This window comes from Hypomesus nipponensis, chromosome 10 (genome assembly GCF_054491055.1).
Source record: "Hypomesus nipponensis isolate SF chromosome 10, ASM5449105v1, whole genome shotgun sequence".
NCBI classification, from domain to species: domain Eukaryota; kingdom Metazoa; phylum Chordata; class Actinopteri; order Osmeriformes; family Osmeridae; genus Hypomesus; species Hypomesus nipponensis.
Window position 1 is genome coordinate 1,794,792 of NC_140370.1, and position 12,021 is coordinate 1,806,812.

The window sequence follows — 12,021 nt, forward strand, 5'->3', positions numbered from 1 at the left end:
TGTAAATTATGTTCTGTGTACTTATATGTTATGTTATGCCAGGTGCTTGCGTTGTCTTGTCTTAAGAATTTCAGTGCCCAGTCTGACCTTGTGTTGTTCTATATACCTGATAAATAAAAGACTTGAACTTGAACACGCAGATATGCAGTATTCACCCAGCCTGGTCCTAACCACTCTTGCTCGCTCCATTGACAAGCGTTGACTTCCTTGTAGGCGGGTACTCTGTTGAAGTTTAAAACTATTGGATCTCCCTAGAGCCACTCTGATCTGCCATAACCAATTGCTAGCGTTCGCCTTAGCCAATTCCTTCACCACTACTGTAAGAGAGCCAGCTGCCATAGCTGGAAAAAGAAACTGTTCCCGAACCTTGTGGGGAGGAGGGCCTCAACATCATGGCCACCAACAAAACTCAGCAAAACTTGTTTTTGCTCCGGCTTTAGCTTATGGATATTCAGCAGCGTTGCCACAACAGACCCAATGGCTTTGGTCGCATCTTTCTCCGCCGCCATACGGAACTACAACACAAACTAGCGCACAACATCAACGTTATTGTTCTCAGTCACTACCTCTGATCGCTGATTGGCCGGTAGAAAATTATGTGGTTAAATGTTCAATGTATGGACTGGGTACTGCTTTCAAATGTATGCATTGACTCGGCCAGCAATTGTCTCCCACGCCAATTTCCTCTTCGCTGCTACAGCCGTATTGCTTTTTTCCGGAATATGTGCTCAGATTCACCATAAACAGGTATACAGTTTTTTCCGATTGCTTAAGCACAATTTTGAAAACAGGGCTCACTTTGTCAAAACGCAACACAAGATTAACACAACTAGACACACAAGTGTTTAACATGACACAAGTAAATATGCTATCTGCTACAAGTAGCAGAACACCTCAAGTATTTTGCAAAAGAAACACTTTGTTCAAAACTATACAATCATGTATAAAAACCTATTTCTGTATGCCACACACATGGTTCATAAAACTGGACTCTGTTTGAACAAGTTACACACCAGTGGCGATTTCTTTAGACTGCAAGGGAAGCTCAGCTTCCCCTAACATTTCAAAAATTCATGGTCAAATATTTGCTATTGTGTAAACATTTTAAATGCGTTAGAACACGTTCATATCGAAGACGAGTTTGTTCAGAATCAGCTACATATGTTAGCCGTAGCGTCACAGTGCACTTCCCTGTTGGATCAGCTTCCATGGACTTCAATGGGGCTGCTTTGAACAGTTTTTTTCAGTGGTTCGAAACTATATGGTCATTGGATAAATGCTGCGATTATGTCCCGCCCTGGACGCTCAGCGTCTCTGGGGGTGAATTGAGGAGTGGGCTGGCCTACGCTGGGCTTCCGTGTGATAATTGGAGAGTCTGTAGAAAGACTGTATATCCTTTTGATTGACAGTGATTTTGTGCTATAAAAAGTCACCAAAGTTATTCAAGCTCAGTTTCCCCTAACATTTCAAAATATTAATGGTCAAATATTTACGATTGTGTGGGCTGTCCTGGATGCTGGGCTTCCCCCTGATGATTGGAGGCAGGTCCGGCCCAAGGCATAAGCGAACTTTGCGGCTGCTTAGGGCCCCTATGGCCACCAGAGGGCCCCAAAGAGAACATGTAATTCCAGTTTAATGTACTGTGTTTCTTTGATAAAAAGCCCTCGATTAAACGCCGCACCAAACATGAACATTGTGTAATACACGCCACCCCAGAAATACAGTAGGAGCAGCATGTCCTGAAATACCTAGCAACAGCATGTCATTTTAATGAACATTCTCTTGTGTTGCACTAGGGGTCCACTATGACTAGCTAGCTAGAAACTAGCTGTTAGTCGACATTTGAAGGGAAGCTTACAAAACAATTGCCAGAAAACGAATAGCAGTCTATCCTATTGCTAACGCCTGTCTAGATTATCTATTGAAAGAACTGGAGAGAAGCAGGTGCTCTTGCGTTAGCAAGCTAAACTAGTTTACATGGCTACAGTAGGTACAGTAGTCTAGGTGTTTTCTAGCTGTTCTTGCATTACTTGCAAATCAGCGTTAACAAAAAGCAGATGAGATAGAGCTAGCTAGTCTAACTAACATTGACATTTGCTTGTTGCTTAATCGGTGCTTTAGAAGACTGTACTGTTCAAACTATATAAGAACATTTAATGTAGCGAACTAACACGTTAGCATGCTAGCGCAGTTTGCCTAGAATACTGTATTTCTTAGATTAAATGTTGCCCTCAAATAAACGCTGCCCTCGAATAAACAGGGCCCCAAAAATCGAGGTTTAATCGAATACATACGGTAATTAAGAAAAAAAAATAATTCACGCCAAGGGGCCCCCAAATAAATTCTGCTTCAGGCCCCACAAAGGCTTGGGCCAGCCCTGATTGGAGGTTCTATCGAAAGACTGCATCTCCTTTTGATTGACAGTGATTCTGTGAAAATATTTATAGTATTTCTCCACATTGTATGCATGTCTACGTACACTATAGGTTGCATTTTGTACAGAAAATAAGAACAGATTTCAAATTGAAACACAGCAAATACATTTGTGGAAACAAAGGAAAGCATACAGCAAATTCAATACAGAAAAAATAATTCCTAGGTATCATCTCTTTGCCCAGCTGGATTGGGCCTGAGCACTTCATCCACATCGCAGGCTACGTTCTCTCTCGCCAGACAGCGAGGGAAGAATCTTCAATTTGGTTGCACGCCTCCTCCATGGCTTGAAGGAGGGGTATCCTGACATAAGCCTTGAGATCGTAAACCTTCCACCGCTATGCAGAGAGAAACTCCTCAAAGGGGTTAGGGAAGGGTGGAAGGTACTGAACTGAAAATGATGGGTGCTGTTGAAACCAGTTTTGGACCAAAGCAGATCGGTGAAAATCGGTGAATACATTGTCTCAGATGACAACGTATCTCATCTGCTCTGCCTCTATCTGGTTTTCTGGTATGACAATGTCATGTAGTTGGTCTAAAAATGTGAGGATGTGGTTTGTGTTGTATGGACCTAACTTGGCATGGCGGTGGAGGAACCCATTCTGCGTGATTGCGGCACACATTGTGATGTTACGACCACGTTGGGCCGGAACATGCAGAAAAGCTCTGTGGCCAATGATGTTTCTCCCTCTTCTTCTAAACTTTGTCAGATTAAACCCAGCCTCGTCTATGAATATGAATTCATCCCAGATTGCATCAGCATCCATTTGCAAAACTCTCTAAAAAACAGAAAGTAGCACATTGTACTTTATTGTAGGCCTACTGTAATACGTATAGGCCTTTTGATGTATAAATGTACATGTAGGTTTTGTGTGAAGTGCCTTTGCACTTTACATATACAGTCAATAATGTAGTAGTAAAAAATGCTTTTTCTTTACAGCATCTCTAACTGTACTGTATCCATATTGAACACACCTGATGAAAAACCCACCAAAAGTGTACATTACTGTACTTACCTAAACATATTTATGCCGCAGGTTTTTCTCTCTCCGAATTTCCTTCAAATGGCACGTTGTACAGTTGTTTCATCTGTACATAATTTTTTATTATAGTATTCGCCCCAGTGTTGATATGGAGACCTGATTGACATTACTGAAAAGGACTTGGTCATTGAGGATGTTTGTCTGAATTTCTCGGAGGCGTATTGCATTATTGGCTAAAACCATGTTTATGAAAGCTGTCTCTTGTTCATCTGAGAATATTCAGTCCCTTCCTCCATGATGTTGTCGGGCCTCAGTCCAATGTTGAACAATCAAAATGTAAAATGTCACAGGCCAGACTTCTAGGCATTGTTTCAATCATGAACTGCAGTGAATGGGTACGCAAAAATAATGATGCAGTGCATATAGGCTGCATTTTACTGTTCTATACTGTAGACAGTAGAGAAAAGTAGTTCTCACCTGTGCTCTTGGCGAAATGTCTGTATTACTGTTGCAACAGTATATCGGCTGAGGTTGGGCTGAACTCTCTGTCGAGCCTCTCTCAATGTTGCCCCATGGTTCACAACATGGTCAACCAATCAAATCAAATCAAATCAAATCAAATTTATTTGTATAGCCCTTTTTACACGCAAGCATGTCACAGAGGGCTTCACATACGCCCATAGAACTGCCCCGCAACCAACCTAAACCCTCAAGGAAGACAAGGAAAAACTCCCAGAAAAACTCCCAACGGGAGAAAAAATGGAAGAAACCTTGGGAGGAGCAATTCAGAGAGGGATCCCCTCCTCCAGAGACGGTTGGCAAGAGAGAGGAGCAGAACACAAGCTAAACATAGTCATACAGTGTCAATGGGTTTTGAAACACCAATGTTGCTCAAAGGATGCTCGCATTCTCATCCTCACTCTTCCTGCAACATTACCTTCCATTTTTGATGAGGACAAGTACACTGATCTGTGGCCTTTTTAAAATGTTTTTAGAGAGTGAGAATGTATTTAGAGTTTTGCCAAACATTCTGCAAAAGGTATTGTCGCATGACTTTGCGTGACATAAATAGCGAATGGTTTGAATCATTCTGGCAGTCGCTTCACAACTATTGCTACCAACTACCCATCACTCAATGTCTCACCAGTGTTTCTCAGTGCTGTGATGGCTGTCTCCTCGCAGATAACATATTCAGTCACACTTTTGCTGCTTGACTTTTCAAGGGAAGTCAGTTCTATAAACAAGCTTATTATACGTGGCATTCCTTTAGCTGCATAATAGTCTTTCAAAATCGTCCTTTCATCCATTGTCTGTCAATCCGAAGAACGCCAAGAATGCAAGTACGTTCTTTTGCAAGGATGCTTGCGAGAACGGTCTTGCAAGACCCCGAGGACAGAGAACGAATTGAGACGCAGGTGTTCTTGGCTATACCCTAGGTCATCAAAAAGTCATAGCAAATTTACAAATGAGCTGTTTCATCAATAAAACTAGAGAGCATACAAGTTCTGGGGAAATTGTGAGGGTGTGCTTGCGGCTGCCCCAGCTGCCCATACTCTCCTGGTGTTTACATATTTCAAAAAGCATTTAAGTGTATGACTACAGTTCTGACCATTGTGTTCCCTTGATAATAAGTTTGTAAAAATGACATGCATCACTCAGATGGAGGAGAGGTGATACTGGTTGGTTGGAAGAGAAGGAGGCCATATGTAGCTCATGAAGATGCAGCGCTAGATAACTTATTAAATTGTAATCAGATATAAACAACTTGTTGGTTGCCCTATTATGTCCTATTATCCTCCTATTATCGTCCTATTATGTAATTTGAACGCCCTGAACGGCATCATTTGAGTAATGAGGGCAAGCGCAGGCTTATTGATTACTTAAAAAACGTTAAGTTTCATTATGCATGATAGAGGAGCCTAGTTAGGGAAGGATTTAGCAGTTTTATTATTAGAAGCCTATTTTATTAATAATTTTCAGAGTAACCTCAAACCTTTCTTTTGTTTCTTTGACCTTACATTTTCTTTGAGAGCTTAGTGGTCTCGGTTTAACATCATTATTTATAGCAACATCATTACCGGACACTGTTAGCTCGCAATGTGGACAAAGAATGCCCCTGCAACAAAGTTGTAACTTGGTAACAAGTAGCCAGCTAGAAACCGACCAGAAGTTTGTAGCCATATAAAGGCCTATATATATAGGCTACTTGATTTGGCTGCAAGATTTGCTGATTTTGAGTGTCCAAGATATGATGGATTCTGATCTGTGTCAACAGTCTAGCCATGTAGCTAAGGCTTGTCCGGGAAGAGTGGATTTTTTTTGTACGGCAAGTCTGGAAGATCAATTTAGGCTAGTGCTACTTGCCCCAATGCACTGGACAAGTTATTAAAACTCAAACAAAATAAAATGCAATGTTAGGCCTACTTCACGTTATGTGCCACTCATTACGTCTATCGATTTTATTTGAGCGAATTCTGCATCAGTAAAACCACCAACCCAAGATCTCTACAGACCAGCTAATTTCCTGCTCAACACTTCAACGGGGGCTTATTACTTGAAAGATGACTTAGGCTATTTACGGTCGTCTCAGTTACACTATGAGGGGTGGGAAATACTGTGATTTGCTTAAGAAGGCAAATGGCTAGTAAAACATAACATTTCATAATAATTTCAGTAAATCAAGCAGCGCTGCAAGACCTAGTGAAATGTATATCCTACAGCAAAGCAAGGCTGAAGCAGGCTGACATTAATTATTTTCATGAACAGACAAAGTTTTGACATTGACAAAGTTTAGGCTGTGGCAATAAAGTTCAGGTTAGTAGTCAGATACTTTCACCTATTGAAAAACTTTTGAGTAAGGGGAAAGCCGAACATGTTCCGTCGCCGTTTGACTTCCTAAACAGCTGTGGAGATGTTTTTGTTAGCTACTCATTAGTGTCTCGGGTAGGCTACAGCGTTGCAGTGAGCCGCCACACTGATATGAAACCACAGGTAATGGTCATTTCACCAACAAATCGTTTATTAATGTCAAAATAAATCCTACAACAAAAACGTATTTGTGAGGAATGTTTATTTCAACGATTGAAAACAGATGCATCATGACCACTGTAGTATGTGTTGCCCAAGCAACAGAGGCTAATGTCATGATGCTAATGCTTCAGTGAAATAGTAGACTACCGTTTCCGAAAGTAGATGTGGGCCTACTTACTTAATAAATATCAGCTAATTTTGTACATTACATTTCACAATTATGTTTCACATCACAAAGTAAAATGATTAAATATCACCCTGGCCTCTTTGTTTGTGGCGTTTCTGCAGCTGCCTTGCAGACTAGTATCCCCCAAGTTAACAGATGCGAAACTAATGTTCTGCTAGAGATAGTCAAGCGAGTTTTGTGACGTTAGTGACGTTAGTGGCGTCAGTGACTGTGGCTAGCAAGTTAGCCACCGTTAGCTTCACTTTTCGCCACAAAAACGTAATTTCTACTTAAACCGTGCAATGGAACGTAAATCCCAATACAACCAACGCAATCGCTACCGAGACAAACCTTTTGACATCGCCGTTGTCTATGTAGTCCAAATATTGAGGCATCCTTAGGGGGGCGAAAAGAAACAATAAATAATATATATGTGAGATAACAATGGTTTGTGCTCGCCAAAGGCAAGCACACCCCAATAAGCACATTTTCAGCAACTACACTGCCCATTTTTCGTCACATTTGAATTCAGATGCTTGTTTGCATGTACTGTTGAAATATGAATTGTAAAAACTTACAGTTATGAAGTTTTTACGCCTCTCCTGACATTTTGCAATGACTTCGGGGAAATCAGATGCATTCTCGCTGGCCAAGACACCATCCGATGCATCCTTGATAAAAGGGGCGGATCAAGAACACTTCCGGTGACTTGTGGCCGTTTATCAATCCATGTTTTTTTTCGTCATCTTTCATTGCTGAAGTATGGTTCAAATCCAAAGAACACAAGTCACCAAGAACGCCAAAAATACCCGCCCCTTTTATTGAGGATGCATCGGATGGTAACTTGGTTAGCAATAACGCAAGTCATTGCAAGAACACATGTATCTCCAATCGTTCCCCGTCCTCGCGGTCTTGCAAGACCGGTCTTGCAAGACGCTTGGCAAGAACATTCTTCTCAAGAACGCAAGTACGTTCTTGGCGTTCTTCGGATTGATAAACTGCCAATGTGTAACCGGTGTGAATCGGTGAAACTCACTCACTGTAATAGGATAGCTTGCTTTTCTTTGGCGTAGTTGGTAGTGGTCGCGCTTGGCAAGTCAGAGGTTGTGCATTCGAGCCCAGCGAGTGGTGAACGATACCTTGTGACGTAGCATGGCTACGTCTGTTACATACCGTCATATTGGTGCCGTGACCCGCATTCACTAGGTTAGCGTCAGCTGACCGCCGGAGTGAGTTTCAGAGGGGTGAATGTAACTGGTGTGAATCGGTGCAACTCACTCCTCAGGTATGGATTAGGCCACCTGCATCAACGAACAGCAAGCTTTTCTTTAGCGTAGTTGGTAGTGGTCGCCCTTGGCAAGTCAGAGGTCGTGCGTTTGAGCCCAGCGAGTGGCGAACGACACCTTGTTGTGACGGAGCATGGCTACATCTGTTACATACCGTCACAAATGTCTGAAAACTTCTGGCTTCTGAACTGGTTGCAGTTCCACTGTGATTACATATGAAGATGCTCACGGGCGAGTGCAGAATGAATGGAGGTCTATGGAGCTATTTCCCTCAAAATCCACTTTTCTCAGGATATCATTTTTTGTCTAGTAATTTGAATGTTGCATTCGAAAGGGGAGACAATACACACTGCTGGGTCTTAGATTTTTTCAAGTCGCTTTTTTGTTCTAAAAAGCCTTTTAAAATGTCAATGATGTTATACACATCGTACGGCCAGATATACTGCTTTTTGGCAAGCTCTGAGTCACTCTCTTTTTTCTCTTGAGGCATCGACAAGTTCACAGCTGACAAGTTAGGTTCTCCCTGTCAATACACGTGCTAGAAAGAGTTTTAGTTTGCTAATGTTTTAAAGACCACACCAAAATGTTCACACACACACACACACACATTTCACAGTACATACAAAATGATAGCCAAATAAAAGTGCCTGCTACAAAAAAAAAAGTTGCTGCAGACAAAAATGAACTTGGGCGAAAAAGTCCACCTAGACATTCTCAGAGAATGCCGTAGACGGGCTCTAACATTCTGGTTCCGCTTAGGATGCCATCAAGCCGGATCTCTGGTTGTAATTAGTCCTTCACTAACCAATCAGCATTCATTAGCAGAATTCTAGCGTGTTATGGGCAATAACAACTCACCCTGTAAGAAATCGAAAGGACATAAGTATTCGGTTCATTCAACTTTCAACCTATAATCCATGTTGAACTTGAAAAAACTACAATCAAATCTGAGATTTCTCAACAACAATCAGGCGAAAGAGACAAATTTAGCCGTCTAGCTCCATAGACTCCCATTCATTTTGCACTCGCCCGCTCTGATGGAACTGCAACCAAATTTGGTTAGGGTTAGTTTGCAAGAACGCAAGAACGGAGAAAAACGTGGATTGATAAACAGCCACTACGTAACTAACTCTGGGTAACCTGCCCACAATACTTTCCCATAGACGATTATTTATTTGCACATGCTTGCTGTCATCAATGACTGTAAAAACAATTGACATGGTAACAGCCCCTCAAAAGTGAAGCCAAAGCATCTCAATATCATAAGTTTCGCCCCCTCCATGTTAGCGGATGGGACATGAGACAAATTAAAAGGTCTAAGTGCACGTCTTTTCCCCCCAAATATGTCATTTTTGGTTCAGACAGGAGGACTGAGTAGTTTTGTTGACCGATACTTTATTCCACGTTACAATACATCATTGTAATATTTGATGTGGCGTATGGTTGTGCTCGCAGCATCTCCCTGCCGCACCCAACGGAGACACTGTCTCCTGAGACACCGTTTCAACATCCGGGCAGAGAGCAGCAACAGCATTCCCCCTGAGAAAGAAGAAAAAGAACAGAAAAAAGGGTGGAGGCCGCAGGAGACTGAGAGCGTTTGTGTCGCACTAGCAATGCAGGAGCTGGGATCCCTGCTATATACCCCACCTTATTAGGAGTGCCTGACGCGTGATGACAATTTGCTAGTCGCGCTACGTCTCGCGTCCCCTGCATGAACCTGGCTTCGCTTGTTTCAGGCAGGAGGACAGAGTAGTTTTGTTGACTGATACTTTATTCCACATGATACAATACTAATCATTGTAATATTTGATTTGGCGAATGGTTGTGCCTGCAGCGGCTCTCTGCCGTACCCAACAGAGACATCCGGGCAGAGAGCAGCAACGGCATTCCCCAACACAAACCCCACGCCAGACGAGATAAACGTACGAGACTGCTGCGTGTATGTGAAGCCCCTGAAAGTGCTAAGAAAGTGACTGATGTTCTAGTGGCGGAACCAGACTTTTATATATGGGGTGGCCAAGGGATGGCCAGGGCTACTTCAGGGGGTCCACAGACCAAGACTGAAAATGTGTGTGTAACCTTAACAGGGGTGCAAACTTATCAGGGATGAAAAAGGTGTCAAGGATCCAAACCCCCTCAGGGGTCCGGGGCATGCTCCTCGGGGAATATATTTTTTTATATTTATATTTATATATATATAGGCTAATATATATAATATATGCATAGTCAGTGAACACTGAAATTAATTTGAGGATTATAGATCACATGACCAAAAAGCTATTGAAGTTTGAAGGTTTATTTTTAATAAAAAATAACTCTTTAACTAGAAAGGTACGTTTCCTGAAGAAAATGTGTGTGTTTGCTGCAAACAGTTGAAAAGATTTTTAAAAGTTTGTAAAAGAGGTATGTGCTTTAAAAATAAAATGGTGAAAGTGTTCAAAGTATGTCTGTCATTGTTATGCATTGCAATAATTTCTTACTGTTGACAAAGGAAAAAAAAGAGTAATGAAAACAGTATCTTATTGACTTTCATACATATTTAAGCGTTAAAAGTATTAAAGAATGAAACACTGAGAAAAGATTGAAGTTAGTCAAATGGACCAATTTTTGTGATTAAGATGTATATTTTATAACAGTTATCGATATCATAGCAGACAAAAGTATGTCAGCAGTATGAAGGTGAAAAAAAGAGCTGCTTTGAAACCAAAATGGTGTGACAGGCATATCTGTCATTGTTATGCATTGCAATCTTTTCTAACGGTTGAAAAAGGAGAAAAAAAAGTGATGAAAAAAAATCTTGAAAGAAAATCTGATTTAATTTCATAAATGTTAAAGCGTTATTTTATGCTCTTAAGACAGTCACCCCCATTACCCTGTGCAACCCCAGTCAACACTGGAGTTCTGCCGCAATTGGGAACTGAACATCAGCTCCCTCACCAAGAAAGCACAAGAGGATACTTCCTACGGCAGCTGAAAAAATTCAACCTGTCAAAGAAAATGATGGTGCACTTCTACTTCCACGTCTGTTTGAAGTTTCTTGGGCGAATAAAACGCATTCTGATTCTGAAAAATATTAATAACTGAAAGATGAACTGAAAACAGAAATACAGTTTGAACAGTGTTTCTAGCTCTTAAATATAGTGATGAAGAGCGTTGGCCAATCGCATTGGTTCCTTGTTTCTTGTAACGTAGCAACGGTTGGTCATTGTCAGCAAACCTACAATCTAGGTTTCAGGTTCAAGGTGGAGGAGAAACTAATCAGTCACCCAGTCCTATTCAGACACTGAAATTAAAGATGACATCAAAATAATAATCCGTGGTGCAGGGTTGACGATGTTGTCTTTGTCCCTGGTGAGTTTTTGATAGTTTTTAATTATATCTTGTCACATTACGTGACTGCAAAAGCTAGCTACTCTAACTCAGAATGCTGCTGCAAAAAAGCGGAACTATTGTGGGTGGTAAATAAGATCATGCTACATCTAACCAGCAGATCATTTCTTGCAAGTGTGTCAAAGTGGTATTTTTACTGACTGTATTACAGTAACGGTGCGTTCACATTGCAGCGGGCGGGCAGAGCGGGGCGTCGGCTTCCCATTCATTTTCAATGAAACCAGGCGTTGACGCCCGCGTAGGGCATTGTGGGAAGGCGAGCGGGGCGTTGCCGCTCGCGTAGGGTATTGTGGGAAGGCGAGCGGGGCGGCGAAAGTTGGATTTTCTCAACTTGTAAATGAGGAGCGTGAAAACGCTAGCGTTGGCCAATCGGGTTGGTTTCTTGTAACGTAGCAACTGTTTGTCATGGTAAACATTTCTAGGTTTGACGAGTTCAAGATGGAAGAGCAACTCATCGTATGTGTGTCTACGCACTCAGTCTTGTTTTATACGCCTCTGTACGATTAAAGAGACGTTAACAAAACATGTATAACTGGCACAGGGTTGCCGAGGTTGTCAATGTGTGTTAAATTCAGTCTCGTCACTTTAGCTAGCTACAGTACGTAACTTAGCTTTCTTCTTTGCTAGCCGCATACTACTAGTCTAGCTACAGTAGTCTAGTTTACCCGGCACACGATTGACATTCAACGTTGAAATGCTGGTTGGCAGTCACTCGCTAGCCATACAGTAAATG

At 41.7% G+C, this 12,021-nt stretch overlaps 1 pseudogene; it reads right to left on the reverse strand.

Moving 5' to 3' along the window:
• Nucleotides 1-2,897: 2,897 nt before the first annotated feature.
• Nucleotides 2,898-12,021, reverse strand: part of LOC146270801 (uncharacterized) — a 28,188-nt pseudogene continuing 19,064 nt past the window's right edge.